Source organism: Spermophilus citellus (genome assembly GCF_964194105.1).
Source record: "Spermophilus citellus genome assembly, chromosome: 1".
Lineage (NCBI taxonomy): Eukaryota > Metazoa > Chordata > Mammalia > Rodentia > Sciuridae > Spermophilus > Spermophilus citellus.
Window position 1 is genome coordinate 244,406,324 of NC_138182.1, and position 18,885 is coordinate 244,425,208.

Consider the following 18,885-nt stretch of genomic DNA (forward strand, 5'->3'; position numbering starts at 1 on the left):
AATCCTAACCTAAAGGTTCAAGATTTTTCTAATTGGTAACATTCCAAGTGCTTTGATAAACCATTTTGAGGTAAAGGAGATATTTAAAATAGATAGCATTCCTCATGCCCTTCAAACATACAAGGTATGCTATGACTTTTTTTTTTTTTAATATCAACTAGTCTATGCATTTGTAAACTGTTCTCTGTTTCACCTGCCATGAATACCAGCACTGTAGAGCAGCCTGAATTGACTCCTTTTGGTATTTGTAGCCCTGAAAAAAAAAAAAAAAAAAACCAACCAACCAACCAAAAAACAAAGAAGAGAAGACAAAGGAGGTTTATTAAGGCAAAGTGAGGAGTTCATATAGTAATAGGTAAAGGTAGAATCTGATTGGAAGCAACTCATTCCCCACATTATCCAAATGATTATGTCATTCCTCTAGAAGGACAAGCTCCTTCCTCCATTTAAGGTCAGACCCCAGGCTTATTGATTTTATAGTTGGTAGTTGTATAGATAAACAACAAAGGATGGAAACGTTTGGGCTGGGAGTATGGTGTAGCTCAGTATTAGAATGTGTGCTTAGTGTGCTCTGGGTCCTGAGTTCCATCCCCAGCACCAAAAAAAAAAAAAAGAAAAAAAGAAAAAAAAAAGAAAAGAAAGAAAGAAAATAAAAGTTGGATTTTTTTTTCTTTTTCTTTTTTGGAGGTCTGATCTTATTTGTTTATTATTCTTAAAAATTCTAATTTTTGACTGGTCTCAAACTTAAAAGTAGAAACCCTCAGGATAGCCTGCGTCTCTTGGCAATCTCTTCCTACTCTTTAGCTTCTTTCATTCTTTTGGCCAAAGTTAGCATATTTTTCAGACTTCTCTTTATCTTTTTTAATATGATGTTTCTTTAGAGTAATGTGCCAGTGATTGTGTTACAGGACACATGGGGTGACAACATCCTGAATCTTCAGTGCTTTGGTCCCGAGTTTCTTACCTTCCTTGTTTAAGGTTTTTTTTTTTTTAAGTTTGCAAATTCTACCAGCTCTTCAGGTCCTAGACCCAAAAGACAAGGCACGTGTTGCACTATTCTTTTTTCCTAAAAGAATTCTCTTTTTGCTGAATGCCTAAATAGGACAATCTTGGCCTTGTTGTTAGAGATGCCTTAAATCTAAATATGACTTTGTTAGATTAGGATTTTTTTTTTTTTTTTTTTTTTTTTTTTGTACCAGGGATTGAGCCCAGGAGCACTTAACTACTGAGCTACATCCTCAGAACTTTTTATTTTTTATTTTGAGACAGGGTCTTGCTACGTTGCTTAGGCCCTTGCTACATTGCTTAGGCCCTTGCTAAATTGTTGAGGCTGGCTTTGAACTTGCAATCCTCCTACCTCAGCTTTCCAAGTCACAGGGATTGCAGGCGTGTACCACCACACCTGGCTTAGGATATTATTTTTTATTACACTGGCATCTTCTTGTTCTCTCAAATTCTCTGTTCTTATGTTTTTCCTTTTGCTTCTCATTCCAGATATCTTTGTTTACTTCACTGTCCTCTCATATATCCATATCTGCTTCCCTGAGTTGCATCTCTCTTTCCTAGATATGTCGGTTGTGATTTACTTTTTGTTTACTTGCCTAGAACTTAGTCATATTTTATCTTCTTCTTCTCTCTCCTTCATTAATATTATTTGGAGAAACCTGAAGAAAGGAGAGAGACTATTTGGATTTGACTAGTGCTCATTAGAGCCAAGTCAAAAGTATGTTTTCTAGGTGGAAAGGGAATGAAGGGTTGGTTTCGTTCTTTTCTTTTATACTCAATATTATTTCTAAGTGTGTGTGTATGTGTGTGTGTGTGTATATATATATATATATCAAACGGATTTTACTATTATAGTACTATATATATATATTTTAAATTTTTTTAGTTTTATTTGGACACAATACCTTGATTTTATTTACTTTTATGTGGTGCTGAGGATCGAACCCAGCTCCTTGCACATGCTAGGTGAGCACTCTACCACTGAGCCTCAGCCCCACCCCATTACTATTTTAGTACTATAAATGCAATGAAGCCAATTTTAAGATATAATAAATGATTTTAGACTTCTTTTAACAAATACTTAAAAGCAAATATCAAATATTAAATTAATGAAGTCACCTGAAATAGAAGAATCTTGTTTAAGCCCACTGGCTATCTATAGCCCAATGGTAAAGAATTGATGTTATGAAAATCACATATTTAAGCTGGACACGGTGGCACATGCCTGTAATCACGGTGGCTCAGGATGCTGAGGCAGGATGATCATGAGTTCAAAGCCAGCCTCAGCAAAATCAAGGCACTAAGCAACTTGTGAGACCTTGTCTCTAAATAAAATACAAAGTTGGGCTGGAGATGTGGCTTGGTGGTTGAGTGCTCCTGAGTTCAATCCCCGGTACTCAAAAAAAAGAAAAAAAATCACAGATTATATATCTTAGGCTTTCCTGTTCTTATACTCTTTTTTTAAAAAAATTTTTTTCTTAATTTTTTTTTTTAGTTCTCGATGGACACAGTATCTTTATTTAGTTGTATTTATGTGGTGCTGAGGATTGAACCTAGAGCCTCACACATGTGAGGCAAATGCTCTACCACTGAGCTACAACCCCAGCCCCCTGTTCTTATACTCTTATTCTGAAATTGTACCCCAAAGTCTATTATTTCTATTACCTCTTATATTAATATTTTCTCTTACAATCTATTCTTTATTCTCTTATCATAAGATATGGTTTCTAAGGTCGTATTAGAAAACAAGTGAATGCCTTCACAATTCAAGTTAGGAAGTATATTTTCTGTGAAATAACAAGAGAATTGTTGCTAACTTATGAAAAGGCCTGATTTGCTAGGAATATGGCACAGTGGTGAGTACTTGCCTATCATGTCTGAGGAACTGGGTTTGATCCCCAGCACCATAACACATACACACACACACAAAGCCTGTTTATTTGTTAAGAACATCATATTACCTCTTTTTTTTTTTTTTTTTTTTGCTTTAGTAGTGTGCAATTTATCTTGTGTCATCACTACTTCTGTTAAATACTGCTCACTCACTACAAATAGAATCAGGCATTGAACTTCGACATATGTTTATGTGTAGCTGTGCTGCAGCATCTACATATTAAAATATTTATTATTTTATTTCTCTTTTATCATTAGAGAACTATTTTTATTTTAATACCTATGCATGCATATATATATATATATATATATCTCATATGTATTTGTATTATTTCTATCACTTTTATTAAGGCTGACACATGGGATATAAAGAATAATTATTTAAAGCCAGACACCATGGCAAATGCATGTAATACTACCAACTCTAGAGGCTGAGACAGGAAGATTTTTAAGTTAGAGGATAACCTCAGCTTGTAGCAAGACCTTGCTCAAAATATAAAGGATTGAGGATATAGCTCAGTGGTAAAGTACCCCTGGATTCAATCCCCAGTACCAAAAAAGAAAAATAGAATAATTACTTGGGGGATTGGGGGGTGGGGTTGTAGCTCAGTGGTACAGTGCCTGCCTAGCATGTGTGAGGCACTGGGTTCAATTCTCAGCATTACATATAAATAAATAAAATAAAGGTCCATCATCAACTAAAAAAAAATTTTTTTAAAAAAAGGGCTTTGTCCTTGTGTATTGCTGGTGGGATTGAAATCTGATGCAGCCATTTTTTTTAAAGTTTTCTCTCTCTTTTTTTTTTTTTGTTGTTAATGGACTTTTATTTATATAGTGCTGAGAATCAAACCAAGTGTCTCATACATGCTAGGCAAGCGCTCTACCACTGAGCTACAGCCTCAGCCCCTGATGCAGCCACGTTTTAAAAACAATTTTATGATTCCTCAAATTGTTAAATATAGAGTTTACCACATGACTCAACATTTCTACTCTTAGGTATCTAACCAAGAGAATTAAAGCCATTGAGAGAGAATTTTTTAAAATATTTATTTCTTTTAGTTATTGGCGGACACAACATCTTTGTATGTGGTGCTGAGGATCGAACCCGGGCCGCACGCATGCCAGGCGAGCGCGCTACTGCTTGAGCCACATCCCCAGCCCGAATTAAAGCCATTGAGACAGAAAGCAGATTAATGGTGGCCAGGGGTTGGGGACAGAGGAAAATGGGGTTTGGGGTTTCTTTGAGAGTGATGAGAATGTTCTAAAGTTGATTGTGGTGATGGTTGCAAACTCTGTGAATGACAGATTAAGAAATTTAGATCAACCACAAATTCCTGAGAATAAAAAAGTTGTCAAGAAAAAAAATTTTTAAATGTTCTTGAAGACATGGGAGAACTAATAAAAGAGTGAAAGAATACTGTAGTCTAGAGCAGGACAAAGAAGGAAACCCAGAAAGGGAAGCCTAGCATTTCTTCAAGAATGTCTGCCAATTACAGTCTTTAAGCTGAGAGGCTTAAAACAGAACAGAGCTTTTGAAAGCCTTAAAGAGATAGAGGGGAAAAAAAATTGGAATCTATGGCCCATTGTGGTATATGTGTGTATTAAGAATTATAATGCCAAAAAAAAGACAAGTCACGTATAATGGCATAATTTGGTGTGAACATACTTTATACACAGAGTTACGAAAAATTGTGCTGTAAATGAGTAATGATGAGTGTAATGCATTCCACTATTGGTCATGTATGTAAAAAAAAAAAAAAAGAATAAGTCCCATGTAAACTGGATTAAAAGCCCAAATGGTTACAATCTAGAAATATTGAGTGAATTCAAAATGGCCTTGGATTCTGAGTATAGCTCAGTGGTAGAGTGCTAGCTTAGCATGTGTGAGGCCCTGGATGCAGTCTCAGCACTGCAAAAAAGGGAGAGAGAGAGAAAGAGAATGGATTTCTTCCAGGGACTAAAGCCCAATATTAACTCATCTAAATTCTTAAAAAGTGGATTAAGGTAATCTAGGATTGTTTCTGTCTCAAAGGGCTACTAAAGCAAATGTGAATTAATTTTCTCTAAAGAAAATATTCTAGGATCAAATTATTTATACAGTTTTCCATATACAAAATCAGAAATGTAATTGAAAATAGCCAGGCATAAGAGGAGACAAGACATCATGATTGGAAATTAAAAAAGACTCACATAAGTGATCCAGATAATGGAGTTAACAGAAAAGACTTAAACACCCTCAATTTGTTCAGGAAACAAGATTGAGAATTTTGGTATTTGTTCAGGGAAACAAGATTGAGAATTTTGGTGATGACTACAAATATAAAAACCATAATTGTGGAAAATATTAAGGAAAAAAAATCTAATGGATGATTTTATTTTCTTCAATAACTTATATGTTGTCTGTAGTGTAGGCAATTTACTAGTTTTCTAAGGAGAACAAAGTTTTAAAAAGTTGAAAATTTCTATAATTTAAGATACCATATATAAGATAAATAACTCATTTGCTTAAAACTAGTTAAATTGCCTAATGCTTCTGTAGGATGATTTAAAAAAAAAGTTGTTTTTTTTTTTTCCAGTTGGAGAAGCATTTAGGGGGAGGATTATAAAATTCATTTCCAGAAAAAAACCTAGAAGCATGAAAAAATGTAATCTCATCACATGGAAGCAAATGTTAAAACCTTCCTCCTAAACTAGACATAGTGACTCACTCCTGTAATCCCAGCTATTTGTGAAGCTGAGGCAGGAGTATCACAAGTTCAAGGCCAGTCTGGACAATTTAGCAAGACCTTGTCTCAAAATTTAAAAAACAAGACTGGGGATGTAGTTCAGTGGTAGATCGCCCCCTGGGTTCAATCCCCAATACCCAAAACAACAAAACAAAAAAACCCACAAATACCTTGCTCCTTGCCTTCTGTTTTTAGATGAGGTCACTTAGTATAGAAAATATAATGAGTTACTTGTCAATTTAATTTATATTACATGGGGGTGTTTTATTTCTACAAGTTATTACCTAGTTATTACAAATTATTACCTAGATGTCTGTCTTCCTGCCTCCTTTTCTTTCCTCCTGTTTCCCCCACCTCCCTTTCTTCCTCTTTTCATTCCTTCCTTTTGTGATCAAAGGTTCTTTTTTTTTAAAGAGAGAAAGAGAAAATTTTTTAGTATTTAATTTTTAGTTTTCGGCAGACACAACATCTTTGTTGGTATGTAGTGCTAAGGATTGAACCCGGGCTGCACGCATGCCAGGCGAGCGCGCTACAGCTTGAGCCACATCCCCAGCCCGAGCAAATGTTCTTTAAGCTCCTACTATGTACCAGACACTTGGCTCAAACACAATTCCTCCCTTTAGCCAAAAAGAAAGCACTTTGATGAAAGGTTAAAGATATTTGGGGGGAAGATAGCTGTGTATATATGTATCTATCTATCTAGATTTCCTCAGAACTCATTTTTCAGGGGAAAAAAAACTTTTTTTTTTTTGGTACCATGGCTTGAACCCAGGGGATCTTAATCACTGAGCTACATCCCCAGCTTTTGTATATAAACGCGCGTGGTGTGTGTGTGTGTGTGTGTGTGTGTGTGTGTGTGTGTGTTTGTATATATATATATAAATATACACTTTTTATTTTTTTTTAATTTAGAGACAGAGTCTTGCTAAGATGCTTAGGATCTCCCTAAATTACTTAGGCTGGCTTTCAACTTGAGAGCCTCCCAAGACTATTGGATTATAGGCACGTGCTATCACACCTGGCCTATTTTTTAAAAACATACTATTTTAGGGGTTGGGGTTGTGGCTTAGCTGTAGAGTGCTCGCCTAGCATGTGTGAGGCACTGGGTTTGATTCTCAGCACCACATATAAATTAAAAAATTAATTAAATAAAGGTCCATCAACAACTAAAAGTAAAAATACTATTTTAATGGGCTGGGGTTGTAGCTCCATGGTAGAGCACTTACTTGGCACATGTGAGACACTGGGTTCCATCCTCAGCACCACACAAGAATAAATAAATAAAATAAAGGTATCATGTCCATCTACAACTAAAAAAATGTTTAAAATATATACATACTATTTTAGGAAAAATACTCATTGTTCTCATCATTTTGAGCCAGCATTGCTGAAAACCTTATATTACCATAATCTTGTGAATGTTATACAGGTTCTGGCTGAGTTCAATCTGAAGTGAACCAGGGCCATTTGTTATACTTGTTCTTGGGGGTGGGGTTGGAGTCTGGTGCTGTGCAGGTGCTGCCTTGCATAAGAACATTTGTTGTGTGTGTTGTTTTGGCTGAGGTTGTTCTTTTGTTAGGCTTTTGTTTTATTTTGGATATGCAAGAGGCAGATTTTGCAAGGGATTAACTGGATGAGGTCTAGGAACATCTGGTCATAAACATTTCTAAAGGAAAAACCTACTCAGCTGTTCCCTGACATAGATCTGGTAAGAAGAGCATGAAGGAAGACTTTTCTCCAGCTCATAAATCCCTAAGACTAGTGGGCTAGGACAAGGACTAACAAATTTTCTCAATAAAGGACTAGATAGTAAATATATTAGGCTTTGTGGACATATGGATGTAACTTTGCCATTGTGGGATGAAATCTGCCACAGACAGTACATAATTGCCTGGGCCTGGCTGGGTTTCATTAAAACTTTATTTATGAAAATAGGCCATGAGTCCATATTGGTCCCACTGGGCTATAGTCTCCTGATCTGCTAGGAGGAACTGCAGGGGCTCAAGCATAAACAACCATAGGGTCTGATATTGCTGTGACCCCTAGGAATACCTCTTGACTTGTTTCTGGAAGAAGTTAAAAAAGTAAGATCCACTCACCTCAATTTCACTTCACGTCACAATTGCTTCTAATAAAATCATTCTGATCAGAATAGATCTACAAACAACAAAACAATATATCAGTCCTTAGCCTTTTTGTAAACTTCATGCTCTTGAAGCAAACCTAGAATCTTTTGGCAAGGTAATTCAAAGATTTTAATTGCCATAAACCCTAGAGATAGGCTAAGAAAAATAGATAAGAGGAAACTGCTAGGTTTTAAAGAATAGCAAAAAGTTTTGCAGTCAGATTTGTCCTAAAGAATCATCGAAGCTGGGTACACATTGGTAATCTCAACCATTCAGGAGGCTGAGGCAGGAGGGTCATAAGTTCAATGCCAGCCTAGGCAACTTAACGAGACCCTGTTTCATAATTAAAGGAAAGGGAAGAAAAGGACTGCAGACATAGCATAAAGGTATGACCTTGCCCAGCATATGTAGACCCTGGGTTCTATCCCCACAATGAAAAAAAAAAAAAAAAACACTAAAATGTCAAAAAGGAATTGTCGTAAGAATTTTTCTGTATTAAGACTTCTTTTTAGCCAGTTGTGGTGACATGTTCTTGTAATCCCAGTGACTGGGGAGGCTGAGACAGAAGATCAAAAATTTGAGGCCAACTTCAGCAACTTAGTGAGGCCCTAAGCAATTTAGTGAGAACCTGTTTCAAAATTAAAGAAATAAGGGCTAGGGATGTGGCTCAGTGGTTAAGTGCCTCTGGGTTTAATCCCTAGTACCAAAATAAATAAATAAATAATAAAACCAGTTGAATGTGTGGCTCAGTGGTAAAGCACCCCAGTTTAAAAAAACAAAAACAAAAACAAAAAAAACCTTTCTAAACATCATCTTAAATAAACTTGTATTCTTTACATGTAAATCATTTTACCAATATAGTTTTTGTTTTGAGGGGTTTTGAGTGGTGGTGATGGTGGTAGTAGGTTTTTCTGTTTGTTTGCTTGCTTGTTTGCTTTGCAATACTGGGATTGAACCCAGGGGTGCTCTACCACTGAGATGCCTCCCCACTCCTTTTAAAAAGTTTTTGAGACAGCTTCTTGCTAAATTGCCCAGGCTGGCTTCAAACTTGGAATCTTCCTACTTCAGCCTCCTAAGTCACTGGGATTACACATGGGTACCACTATGCCTCACTTAACACTATGTTTGAATATTAAGCCATTTTCAATTTTAATTAGTTTAAATGCTGTGATTAGTAGTTTCTACATAATTTTAATACCATATTTTGATCTCAATTCTTAATGGATAATAAACACTATTAAGGTTCTTGATACATAGAGCCAAATTGCCTTCTAGAAAGAGTGTACCAGTTTATACTCCTACCAGACACTTGTAAAAGTTCCTATTTCAATATATACCCTTTCTAGCACTGTTTTCTTTGTTTCCTAAAATATTTCTTGTATTTTGCTTACAAAATTTTTCAGTATGTAAAAGTTAGTTGATAGGAGCCAGTTGGCAGGGCAGGATTCACCTTGGACTCTTGCCTTAACTGGTCTGTAATTTTTTCTGGGTCTGGTCTGCTCAATAATATGCCATGCAACTAGCAGTGGGTTCTGGTCGGCCTTCTATAATATTTGCTATCTGAGTTGAAAATACATGCATCAGCTGTGCACAGTGGCACCCACCTGTAATCCCAGCAGCTCTGAAGACTGAGGCAGGAAGATCTCGAGTTCAAAGCCAGTCTCAGCAGTGGCGAGGCGCTAAATAACTCAGTGAGACTATGTATCTAAATAAAATAGAAAATAGGGCTGGGGATGTGGCTCAGTGGTCAAGTGCTCCTGGGTTCAATCTCCAGTACCTCACTCCCCCAAAAAAGAAAATACATGCATCATCACCTGGATGGCCAGGTTAAGTTGACTATTTGTTTTTAGTGTCTTCTGTAAAGCAGAAGTTCTCTTAGTCCATCTACCTTTTTTGAGAGCCATGATGAAGGCTTGGCATATAGAATCCATTTCTTAAGGGTCTAAGTCTGTTTTGTGCCGCTATAGAAGAACACCTGAGACTGAGTAATTTATAAAGAACAGAAATCTATTTTCTCACAGTTCTAGAGGCTGAGAAGTTTGAAATCAAGGCACCAGCTTTTGGTTTGTTTGAGGGGCCTCTTGCTGCATTTTTCAGAAAAGCTGAAGAGCAAGCTAATCGAATACTGTGTGAAGCTTCTGTTAAAAAGGCCTTGATATTAATGAGGGAAGTGCCCTCATGGCCTCTTTACCTCTTACAGGCTCCACCTCTTACCATCACATTGGCAAACCTGAATTTTGAAGGAGACACATTCAAACTATAGCATTTTATGAGACAAATATGAGTTGCCACGCCCCACCCCCATCTGTTTAGAGAGTATATGTAGGTTTCTTTTTGTTTGTGTATTTTCAATTTCTAGATAATTGAGATGACAGAAGCAGACTGGACATGGTGGCACTTACTTAGTAGTCCCAGCTACTTGAGAATTGCTTGAGCCCAGGAGTTGAGGACAGTTTAGGCAACATAGCAAGACCCTGTGTCCAAATGAAATAAAATAAAAAATAACATAATAAGACAAAAGCCATTTTAGTACTTATCTGAACAATCAGATATGTTTATTAAACATTTCTTTCTCTACATATAATATTTATTGAATTTTTTACCTTTTCATTATCTTTCTGGTTTCTAAGGAAAGGAAATTTTAGTTGAAATGCTAGTCTGTCGTTTTTCTTATTCCTTACTTTTCTTTTTTCCCATGGGGAATAGTTATGAAACTGGACATTTTATCTTTTTCAGAAATTCTTCTGGTAGATTGTGTAAGAGGGAGGGTAACAATTGGCAGGGCATTGCTGGCTGAAGCCCTTTGTTAGGATTAAAACAAGTTCTTCATTTCAGGATATTGTTAATACTACTCTTATTAATTATTATACTTAAATAAATTGAGACAATTTATGATTTATTTTGGCATTCTCATAAAGTGGATAAAGAAGCAGCTGCTTGGAGAACTGTGCCCTCTTGGGAAATTTCCCACATTCCTAATCTTTTGTGGAGTGTCACTCATCATGTCCTCTTTGGAACTGCTCTTTCTGAACTGAAGATGAAATGAGTGACTGTGTTACTCTTTATATTAACTTAGAGAAAAACTGATGAATTGTTTGTTGGTATTTACTTGCAAGTACATGTAGCATCTTAACTTGATTGAAATGTTCCTAGTATTTATACAATTCTGTAATCCTTATCCAGTGTTGATACTAAAAAAGAAAACAGAAAAACTGAAACTTTGCATTTCTTTTACTGATCCTTTTGTTGGCCGTAAAAGAAAAGATTATTTGTCTTTAGCACAATAGAATTAAAACAATAATTAATAGAAATTTTAAGAAAGAAAATTTGAAAGCATGAATTGCATCGAAAAGAATTTCAAAACTCATTCTTAAAGGAATTTTCAGGTCAGATTCTTCGTGTTTTTGAAGATGTTTACTTGCAGCTAAATCACAGCATAAAATTCTAAAATAGGGAACTCATAACCTTCAACCCAGGTGTTTATCAAATTTAATTTTTTCTCATATTTTTCATCATACACTCTTTTCAGTTAAAAAAACAATAACAGTCTAAACAATGGGACTGCATATGTATGTATGCATATTCATTTGCAAATTATGTACATATATTTATTTGTATATTTCCTATTAAAAACACATAATAATGAAAGTTTCAATAAATATTTACTACCGGTGCAGTAAAATTTCTGTTTTCACTTTATAATACCAATAATAATTCAGTATGCTTTCTTTTTTTCAATTTTATATTTTGTCATGCAGTAATTCAGACCAATTTGAAGTTTACTTCAGTTTCATCCAACAATTATATGGAAAATTTTGTTGAAATTTTCCTAGTCAATTTTTTTTTGGGGGGGGGAATACCAGGTATTGAACCCAGGGACACTCAATCCCTGAGCCACATCCCCAGCCCTGTTTTGTATTTTTTAGAGACAGGGTCTCACTGAGTTGCTTAGCACCTCAAGATTGCTGAGACTGGCTTTGAACTCATGATCCTCCTGCCCCTCAGCCTCCTGAGCCGCTGGGATTACAGGCTTGCGCCACCACACACAACCTAATAGCATGTGGTAATTGCAGTCTGGTTATCTATGTTCCGATATACCATGCTATTTCTAAAGCTCGAATTATTAGTGTTTTTGTTGATTCAATACTGTTAATTTGTAAACAACCATTAGTTTTTTTCACCTTTCCTGGCTCTCTTTCCAGTCCCCCAGCCTCTTCTCCTCTTTTCCATTTCTCTGCCTTTCCCTTCATTCTTGACACCTCCTTACTCTATTTATTGCCCAGTTCCAGCAACAATGTCCCCGGTAGACAGACAGACAGACACACACACACACACACACACACAAACACACACACACTGATTTAGAGGGAATCCTCAAAAGGTAGCAGATCTCTCTGCTGGAGAAATGAGAGAGGATTAATGGACAGAATCACCCTTTCCAAATTAACTGGTAGAGAAATCAAAGCTGCTACAACTCAGCGCATTCTTGACAGAGTGGAAGAGCTGCCTCACTGGTCTGAAAGCTCCACAGGAGGAGCGCTGAACACTTCAGGAAGGTCCTAAAGCCTTTCTGTGTCCATTCCTTCATGGTGTCAGTTTGGAAGTCACACTGGGCAGAAAAATACAAAAGTGAAAGAAGCATTGGCTACATCTTGAAAATATATTAGAATAAAAACTGTTTAGTGTTTTGTTTTTATATATTGTTTTATTTGATGCTTTACAATGTTTGTAAGTCTCCACATTTGAAATATATTGAATATTTACTTCACTGATTTTAAAACATTTTATACTTCAGAACACTTTTGTGAGTGCATGTGTGTATATGGTACTAGGGGTTGAACCTAAGTTGCTTTACCACTGAGCTATATCCCCTGCCTTTTTTTCTTTTTTGTAGTTGTAGATAGATAGCATGCTTTATTTTGTTTATTTTTATGTGGTGCTAAGGATGGAACCCAGTGCCTCATACCTGCTAGGCAAGCGCTCTGCCACCAGCCCCAGCCCATTTTTATTATTTTATGTTGAGAGAGGATCTTGCTAAATTCCAGAGGCTAGCCTTGAACTTTTGATCCTCCTGCCTCACCTGCTGGAATTACAAGTATACACCACTACACCTGAACTGAACACTTAATTAAAATATTTGTATTAATACATACATTCATGAAATAAACACCAAGATACTAATAGTTCCACTTGCTTTAGTACTTTATTCCTTTGATTTCTTTGTTATGTTTGATAACAGATTCAAAGGCCATTTAAATTCTTCATTTGAAAGTTTTTTAGTTTAGAAAATTTTGAATCCATGCATACTCATATTGTGGATGTAAGTTTTTATTAGTGACAGACATCATTTCCAGCAATAATTTCATGTAACAATGGAAATATTTTCAAACATCCATTATCAAAATGTTCTGTGTATAACATGAGTTTTTTTTAAAAAAGGAACTACTTTCTCAATTACTATTAAAATATCATTTTTACTTTGAGGAGAGAAGGATTAAGAATGTGGGGTTGTTTGGTTTGGGTTTGTTTTGTTTATAATATCTGCCATGTACTTATTAGCATACTGTTGGTAGCCACATGTCATTATAAAAGAGATCAGCCAATTTAGAGCAATTTTCTTTTTGTAAAAGAAAAATATACAACTCATATTTGTTTGAAAATAATTTAAGGTACTTTGACACAAAATACCAATGAATTTCTGGACAGAACAAAAGATACTTTGGTCTCTTTTAATCCCCTTACTATTTTTTAAAGGAACGTGTTCATTTAGTATCTATTTTTAAAGATTTTGTATCATTTGATATATATGCAAAAATTCATTATATATGTGGAATTTAAGAAATTACAAAGCCAATACCATCTAACCAACACCAAGTTCAAGAAATAACAGCACCCCAGAAGTTCCCCATGGGATCTTCCCCAAAGAAATCTCTTTCTCCATAAAGGTAACCTCTATCTTGATTTGTATGATCATTTCCTTATTATTATAATAGTTTTATTATCTGTATATTCCTAAATATGAATTTAGTTGGCCTGGTTTTGTACCTTATATAGATGGGATCGTACTCAGTGTGTTCTTTTCTGATTTTTGTTCAACATTGTAATCTTTGGGCAAGTTATATGTAATTAATTCTTTCATTTCTATTTGTTATTTTTGGGTATCTGTAGTTATTTATACATTTTACTGTTGTTGGATGTTTGAGGTGTTTCCTGTATGGATAAAATGGCTTGGGGATATCACAACTAGACTGATTTTCCTACAGGTCGAGTCTTCTCATTTGTGCTGCATTTGATCCTTTGATTACTTCTCCCATCATTTTCTCCCCCAAATTTTTATTTTAAAAAATTTTAAACTTATATGAAAGTTGTATTATCCCCATAATTTTTATTGACTTATTTTCTGACTATAAAAGTAATACAAGTTTTGATGATTATATGTTACCAGAAGGGGAACCTAAGTGAGGGGCAAAAGGGAACTCACATCTCTGTTTATTCTTTTTCTAGCTTCTGTGTGTCAATCTAAAGTTATTTCAAAATAATTAATTTTTCTTAGAGTAATGCAGGTTTATCCTTTATACATTCATCAGATTTTATTGAGCTTCTATGATATGCCAGGTACTGTATAAGGCCCTGGGAATATGGAACTGACCAAATTGACAAAAAGCTTTGCTCTTGGAGGATATATTATAGCAGAGGCAACTAAAAATGAATAATTAGGCATATATTATGTTAGATAGTATAGATGCTAAGGAGAAAATGTAAAGCCGAGCTGGTAGACAGGAAATAGCAAGGGTAGAGAAGAGGTGTTGAAATTTCAGATATGATGATTAGGGTAGTCAAATGCCTCATTGAGAAAGGGCAGTTGAGGAGTGAGCTGAATGAAGTAAAGAAGTAAGCTATGCAAATATATAGATGAAAGGTCTTCAAAGCCTTTGATTTTTACCTAAGATTAATAACGAAGGTCCTAAAGGAGGTATATGCTTATAGTATTTCAGGAAGGATGAAGAGCCTGGTAGGGTAGACAGTGAAGTCCAAGATAATGGGGTAAGGGAGGCTTGGCGGAGCAGTTTGATTTATGAATCAGGCATTCAGGCTGGAAATAGTTCAAGTATCATTATCATATACATGGATTTAGAGTTATATGAGTACATGAATCCACCAAGAGAGTGAGAATTGAGAAAAATGTCTATGGACTGAACTGTGGGATACTCCGACATTTAAAGTTTGTGGATTTGGAAAGTAATCAGCAAAGAAAACTGAGGAGTCTTCCATTTAGGATTAAGTCCTTTGTTGACATCTGAAATCCTTTATATGCTGGACCAGGTTTACCATCTCTCTCACCATTTACTTCCCTGCAGCTTATAGTGTTGATTATTTATTTATTTATTTATTATTTGTTCTTTTTAGATACATGTGACAGAATATATTTTGACATATTATGCATATATGAAGTATATCTTATTCTAATTAGGATTCTAGTCTTGTGGATATACACGATGTTGAGATTCACTGTAGTGTACTCACATATGTACATAGGAATTCATTCCCTTGTCTTACCTATTCCTATCCCCCCTCCCTTCCCTTCATTCCCTTTTGTCTAATTCAATAAACTACTATTCTCCCTGCCCCCTTGTTTTGCGTTAGCATCCACATATCAGAGAGACCTTTAGTTTTGGGGGATTGGCTTATTTCATTTAGCATGATAGTTTCCAGATCCTTTCATTTACTGGCAAGTGTCATAGTCATTCTTCTTTATGGCTGAGTAATATCCCACTGAGAATATGTACCACATTTTCTTTATCCATTCATCTGTTGAAGGGCACCTAGATTGATTCCATCGCTTAGCTATTGTGAATTGAGCTACTACAAACATTGATGTGGCTACATCACTGTAGCATGCTGTTTTTAAAGCCTTCAAACATATGCAGAGGAGTGGTATAACGGGGTCAAATTGTGGTTTTATTCCTAGTTTTTTGAGGAATCTCCATACCACTTTCCCAGAATTGTTGCACTAATTTGCAGACCCACCAGCAATGTATGAGTGAACCCCTTTCCCTCACATCTTTGCCAACATTTATGGTTACCTATATTCTTTTTTTTTTTTTTTTGGTTGTTCAAAACATTACAAAGCTCATGATATATCATCTTTCATACATTTGACTCAATTGGGTTATGAACGGTTACCTATATTCTTGATAATTGCCATTCTGACTGGAGTAAGAAAAAAATCTCAATGTAGTTTTAATTTGCATTTCTCTAATTGCTAGAGAAGTTGAACATTTTTTCATGTTTGTTGACCATAGAACAGGGTTGTTGACAGAGAATGTTAATAGATATCAAAGGAAGTGAGAAACATCAACAAGCCAGAGATTACCAATATTTTTCTAGTAACAATAAGGAATGGCTAGGTATAATAACTTTCTTAACTTCTTTTCTGTCAACTTTGTGAAAAGCTGCCCAGCAGATATTAAATACCAAGCAGGTAGAAGCAAGTACAGTTGGTTCATTATTTTGAATGTTTATTTGCATGAGATTTTTTGGAACACCTGATTCCCTTTTTGTTTTTTAACAAATTACCCCAACCTGTCAGGGATGTGAATAAATGGACAGTTTTAAGTCAAGGTTGTCATGTTGGATATTAACCTTCTTAAGAATCATGGAATTGTTATTAAACTTCAGAGAAGCATAACTGGTTGGAAGAAGGGTGGAGACAGATTTAAAAGCCAAAAATTTTTAAGGAATTTAAGGAGTGGAACTTAGGAAAGGTGTTAGTAGAAATAAGGTTTCTCTGTTTATAAATGTTATTTTAAATGAACACATGGAATTTGAGTCACATTTTGAAATATTTTATAAATTTTGCTTAATATTAAAGGCATTTTTTCCTGTGGCATGACCATAAATATTTACAAGGTGAGACAGATATAACTTCTTTATTTTCAGTGTGGCAGAGCAGAGCTACATAAAATGGGAAATAACATTGATAGGAAGCAATCATGTGAAACTGTATTCAAAAGAGAAAAGTTTCAAAAGTCTTATTCTGAATATTTCCCTCTATGTAGTATTGTTTAATTTTTAGAATGTTTTAATATCCAACTAAAATTTACTTCAAAAATGTATTTTCACTCTCTCAAATGAAGCTTTAAGCATATATGTTTTTAATAATTCAGTTAAATTATGCTGAGTTGTATATTTTTAAAGAGAATTTGTATTCTCAAATATTTGTTTGAACAGGCACTCTTGATGAAAACAGTTGGAAAAGAAAAATTTTCAGTCATTCTGCTCTCATAGTACCCAGGCCAACTGAACTGGTACAGTTAACACTTCTGTAAGAGGCCAGGAGCCAAGAAGTTTAGCACTTCCTAAACTGCTTTTCAGCAGGCCTTCAAACCCACATAGTGGTTGATGTTAATATCATTACATTTTCAGAGTAAAAAGCTATAAGTAGAACATACGCATCTCTTTCTATTTAGAGACAGGGTCTCACTGAATTCCTGAGCACCTCACCATTGCTGAGGCTGGCTTTGAACTCGTGATTCTCCTCTCTCAGCCTCTTGAGCCGCTGGGATTACAGACGTGTACCACTGTGCTTGGCCAGGTAGCAATATTTAATATTGCTTTTTAGTACTACTGAATGTCATAGTATAGAGATAAATTCTATAGCACATCATAATGCTTAGGGAAGATTGGTAGTTATGTTAGGCTACCAAATGTATAAGTAGGGATTGTTTATTCAGCCTGTGAACCATTTCTGAACCATGTCTTTTCATTGTATTCCCTTAAAATTTATTGATTCCACTTAATGCACTCAGCAGTAATATACTTGGCGTGCGCGCGCACGCTCGCGCACACACACACGCACACACACATATATATACATATATATGTGTATATATATATATATATATATATATATATATATATATATGTAAAATCTCCATACCCACATATTTGTTCTATCAAGTACTCTACGTACATATTTGTTGAATTGACCTAGATAGTACTCATAATATTCAGATGCTGTGGTGGAGAGTAAATAATAAAAGATTTCAAGATTCTTTATGTTAATATCTCCAGAAATGATTATACATATTTTTCTAATTTTTTGTACCAGGAATTGGACTTAGGGGCACTTAACCATGGAGACACATCCCCAGCCCTATTTTGGATTTTATTTACAGACAGGGTCTCACTGAGTTGCCTAGTACCTCACCTTTGCTGAGACTGGCTTTGAACTCGAGATCTTCCAGTCTCAGCCCCCTGGGATTACAGACATGCACCACTGCATCAATATATTTTAAGATTTTTTTTAGAACCATATGTGTAGAGTTATATGAAACCAATGATAGATCTCCTGGCTTTTTTTCCTTTCTTATTATTTTTATCTGTATATAATGTAATATAGTAAATTATTTACAGTTTGGGGTACAGTGTTATTTGTGACTTCTAGGGGTCTGACAATTAGCAGAGAAATGCAGTCCTTTTGTGCAACTCTGGTCTTTCCATTTGGGCAGTATGTTACTGGAGGTTTAGAAAGTAATTGAGAGTCAGGTATGGTGGCACATTTTTGTAATCCCAGCTACTCTGGAGGCTGAGGCAGGAAGATCACAAGTTCCAGGCTAGCTGGGCAACTTGGCAAGACCCTTTCTCAAAATAAAAAGAGCTGAAGATATAGCTCAGTGATACAGTAGTACTGCAAAAAGAGGAGATAGAGGAGAGAGAGAGATGGCAGGGGAGGGGGAGGAGAAGGAAGGAAGGGGGAAAGGGAAGAAAGGGAAGAAAGAAAAAAGAGAAAGAAAAGGAGGAAAGGAAGAAATGGAGAGGATTTCGAAAAGAAACTAAAGGGGTTAATGACTGAAAACCAAAATCTGCAGTTGATTAGGACACAGTCATGAGAAGGAAATATATACATAAATAATAGGATAATAGAGTATATGACCAAAATTCAATAAGAGTAGAATGAGGCAAAATGTCTTTAGTGTCCTGATGTTCCATTTGATACTACTTTGGGTGAGTCTCACAAGGAAAATGGTTGAGATCATTAGTCCTTAATACACGAATTGAGAAATAGGAATTTTGTTTAAGAGGTAACCTTGTCTTATAAGGAAAGAGTAGGGACTCTTCAGTAGAGGGATATT

At 35.5% G+C, this 18,885-nt stretch overlaps 1 protein-coding gene across 5 annotated transcripts in view; it reads left to right on the top strand.

Annotated features, from left to right (window-relative positions):
- The window catches only part of SLC38A9 (solute carrier family 38 member 9), a 93,486-nt gene that overhangs the window by 24,223 nt on the left and 50,378 nt on the right, over window positions 1–18,885 (top strand). The window lies entirely within an intron of this gene.